We start from the raw sequence: 4,226 nt of genomic DNA, 5'->3' as shown, positions 1-4,226 counted from the left end.
TCATTCATAACCTTCATACAATTCTTGACATACTCGAACGATGTCGTATTAGCGGCCCTTGGCAGAGCAACATCCAACACCGTTAAAGTATAACTGTCTTATAAGATACTATGACGACCTCAAATCAAAGGACCAATCCCACTACCGAACATTAGAGATTAACCACTGATATTTAAATACTCATCCATGTGGAATCTCTCGATAGGTCTCCAATATTTTGTTCTATAATAAAATATCCACGTGTTCATTAAGTGTCACTACACTTTAACTTGTGAGATCAGCTACTTACTTCTTAAGTAAGAAATGCCACACGTGATAGTTTATCCGTAATAACAATATCCGTATCTCGTTATTACTTACGACCGCAAACAATTTAAAATTCAATTATATATAATTTGTATCTTACAATCACAACTCCTTGTGATTAACAAATTACGAAGATTTGAATCTACAAATTTTGTTATTTATTTAATTATCTATTAATTGAATAATAGATATATGATTAAATTGTATTAATTATATATAAAAAATATTTATATCCAAGATTGATTGAAGTCTGGCATAATACTTGCATTACCTCGTCTCACTCCTCTTTTCTTCTTCTTCCTCTCCTCTTTTTTAAGCCCCGATCTATTTCTTACCATGTTCTCGATAATGGGTGGGTGGCAATTTTGAACTTCACTGCGATAGGGAAGATGGGGAGGCTTCTGTGACCTTGACAGGAGAGTGGGGCTTGGTTTGCAGTGGTGATCGGGACTTAGCCAAATCAAACCACATTGTACGGTGAACACGCTAGAAGTAAACCATTTTACTGTTGTTTTATCTGTTCTGATACTTAGGTATTTTTTATTTTTTTGAATTAACCAATTGCCTATAGTTCATAGGTATATGTTTCTGTTTGTATTCTGTTTAAATTTCAATGTCTTACATACATAATGGTGTTCCATCTTTGTTGAGTCATGCTCAACTTTTTTTTTTTAATTTTTAAATTATGAAATTTCTTATGAAACCGCTTTTGGTCAATAACTTGCAGGCCTATGCCTCTTACATGAAGGGAAGGAAAAATGAAGGGGCCTGATCTCAACCTTTTCAAAGCTAAATTGGAGGTTTGTATTTTTCCAAGTATGCAATGCTTGTTATGGATGTAGTTGCTATGTTCTGATTATATTCTTTTTCATAGGTTAAGGGGAGGGTGTTTTATTTATAGCCTCTATGGCATGAGGAAAGAAAGAAACTACGTGGGCATTTCGGCTTGATTTAATCCTCATTGTCCTACTATTTTAATTTAGTTGTTTTCATTATAGGATACCATAGCTGAGATTAGATATCAACAAGTTGCATCCAGGGGCGAACCCACAGTGGGTCCTGGTGGGTCGCGTGACCCACCAAGTTTGATTTTTTTCAATATGAATATATCAGATTATAGTCCTATTACAGCTGCAAATTTGAAAAGGAAATCCCACCAACCGTCCCATAATGTCTGCCTCACTTGAACCCTTCCTTAATTTCCTTCTTGCCTTGAGTGTTGCCGGCAATTGGAGCCACTATCAGACTCAAAGTCATCTGTCATCCACCATCCGGTTGTGCGGCCGATTCAGTCGAATGATGCTGCTGCCGTTTCAACCATGCGTGGCCTACCTCCCATCTTTGATAGTTGCCACTGCCATTTGCCACCATAGCCGTCCGCTTCCCAAAAACCCAACTTTAGTACAAATTCTACACACGTTGGTCTTTAAATTATTTTATGTTTTGAACTTTGATTTTACTTACATCTCTTGATCTCTAGTTGAAAGCACATTTGGAAAAATGGCAACTTCTTTTAGAGGATGGGGTTCATAATAGTAGCCCTTTTTTAAAAAAATGGACTGCAGTTGCCTCTCAATGTAAAGTATTCCTCCATATATCCCAAACGTATGGTTCAAGTATCAAGACCGATTCTAGTTACTGAATTAACATCTTCTTCATTTGAAATCTTGTTTTAGGTCCTGTATAATTATGAATGAATTTAATGTAGACTAGTTAATGTATATTTCTGATTTCGAGTTTTCATTGCAACAAGTAAGCTTTCTTGACAATTAGTTATGGTGAAAAATGAATTCTGAATATATGATTTGTGATTTGGAAACTTCTCTGAATTTGTTAAACTAGGCATGTAAATGTTAGGGATTGAGTATGCCTGGGGCAAATCTGGATATGTGATTGGTGATTTGGGAATCTCTCTGAATTTGTTGAACTAGGTATGTAAATGTTAGGGATTGAATATGCTTGGAGCAAATCTGAATATATGATTTATAATTTGTGAATGTCTATGGATTTGTTGAACTAGCCAACTAGGTATGTAAATGTTAGGGATTGAATAGAGCCATTGTTTGAAATTTGTTTGGAAATTGGGAATTTCATCAAAAATTAAAATAAAGATAGCATTATTAGTCAACGTTATCAAAGTATGAAAACTCGTACAGAATAATTGTAATAGGATATCTAACATTTATTTTTTCCGTCATTTTTTGGAAAGCTTGAGTGTGCCCTATTAACTAAAAATGCCTGCGTTCGCCACTGGCTGCATCTATGAAAGAATTCTATTGGCTTGGTCATAGATTTCCAATTTCGAATACGAAGACTCTTACCTCTAAAACCTAGTATTTTCTCTTAAAACTAAGCTCTAGAAGCTTCAAATTAAATGGAAAGCCACATAAATGATCTTGTAAAAAAGGTATACCATCACTGTATTTTTCCCCACATTTTCTTCTTTTGTAGCGAAAGGATATGTGTTTCAATATCTAATTATTCTACATAAAAGATATTGGAGTTCTATATCTTCCTTACTATCAAATTTTCTAGGTAGAAAGTAAAGAACATTGCTACCGTTTGTTATGCATAACTATTTTTTGATATGGTATTTTTTAGAACAAGATGCAAGATTGACTGGGGGTTAAATTGCAGTCTACAAGACGTCACATGAGCTGAATTGTACATGGACTTACATGATAGGGTTATATATATATAAGTATTCATTAAAAGTATTAATATTTATGCATATTTTGAGATAGTCTTGAATTTTCTTACAATTTCGTCGAAACTAAATTTCGTAATTGCTTTTTTGTATGATTTAGAATTGGGTTTTGAGAAAACTGAATGTTCTTTGATGTGATTATAGCGTAGATTGTTAGAGTTAACATTTGTCGATATTGTGATTAGACTTGAATGTTGGGGTTATAATATTCATTATAAGTATTAATATTTATGCATATTTTGAGATAGTCTTGAATTTTGTCACAATTTCGTCTAAACTGAATTTCGTAATGAGTGTATGATTTTGGAATTGAGTTTTGAGAAAACTGAATGTTCTTTGATGGTATTATAGCGTAGATTGATAGAGTTAACATTTGTCGATTTTGTGATTTAGTCTTGAGTGTTGTTACAATTGCGTCTCAAATTTTGTAATGATCTTTTTTAGTGATTTTGGAAGTGGGTTTTGAGAAAAGTGGATGTCCATGACTAGGATTATAAAGTAGATTCTTAGTATTAATGTTTTGTCAATCTTGTGAAAAGGTCTTGAATTTTGCTACAAAGCCATATTCTTCTTCCTCATGAGCACACTATTAAAACTATATTCATCTTCTGGTGTTGGAGTATCATTTGTTGGATCTAAGGGTTTACCTCAGGGAATATTGGTAACTTTGGCCATTGCTGTATAACCCGAGGGTTGGCTGCTAGTATGGTGCTTGTATTGGGTATTTTCTTAGAATGCAATGTGACTACATTGCTGCCTCAGGTAATTGTTTTGTTTGAGGTTATGGCAGAATCAGTGCATACCAAATTGCATGATACTATAAAACTTGCTAAATGTAGCAGTTTATAAACATTTATTCTTAGGGATCAAAATTTTCCTATACTTTGTTAGTGATTTTGGAAGTGGGTTTTGAGAAAAGTGGATGTCCATGACTAGGATTATAAAGTAGATTCTTAGTATTAATGTTTTGTAAATCTTGTGAAAAGGTCTTGAATTTTGCTACAAAGCCATATTCTTCTTCCTCATGAGCACACTATTAAAACTATATTCATCTTCTGGTGTTGGAGTATCATTTGTTGGATCTAAGGGTTTACCGCAGGGAATATTGGTAACTTTGGCCATTGCTGTACAACCCGAGGGTTGGCTGCCAGTATGGTGCTTGTATTGGGTATTTTCTTAGAATGATTGACTACATTGCTGCCTCAGGTAATTA

At 34.1% G+C, this 4,226-nt stretch overlaps 1 long non-coding RNA gene across 1 annotated transcript; it reads left to right on the top strand.

Annotated features, from left to right (window-relative positions):
* Positions 1 to 586: 586 nt before the first annotated feature.
* Positions 587 to 1,854, top strand: LOC111410313. The gene is made up of 3 exons (XR_002705651.1): positions 587 to 778; positions 1,034 to 1,106; positions 1,181 to 1,854. It is a non-coding gene; the product is annotated as an uncharacterized LOC111410313 (long non-coding RNA).
* The last annotated feature ends 2,372 nt before the right edge of the window (positions 1,855 to 4,226 follow it).

This window comes from Olea europaea, chromosome 15, assembly GCF_002742605.1.
Source record: "Olea europaea var. sylvestris chromosome 15, O_europaea_v1, whole genome shotgun sequence".
NCBI classification, from domain to species: Eukaryota; Viridiplantae; Streptophyta; class Magnoliopsida; order Lamiales; family Oleaceae; genus Olea; species Olea europaea.
The sequence above is the reverse complement of the archived record's forward strand: the minus strand, read 5'-3'. Positions and strand labels throughout refer to the sequence as shown.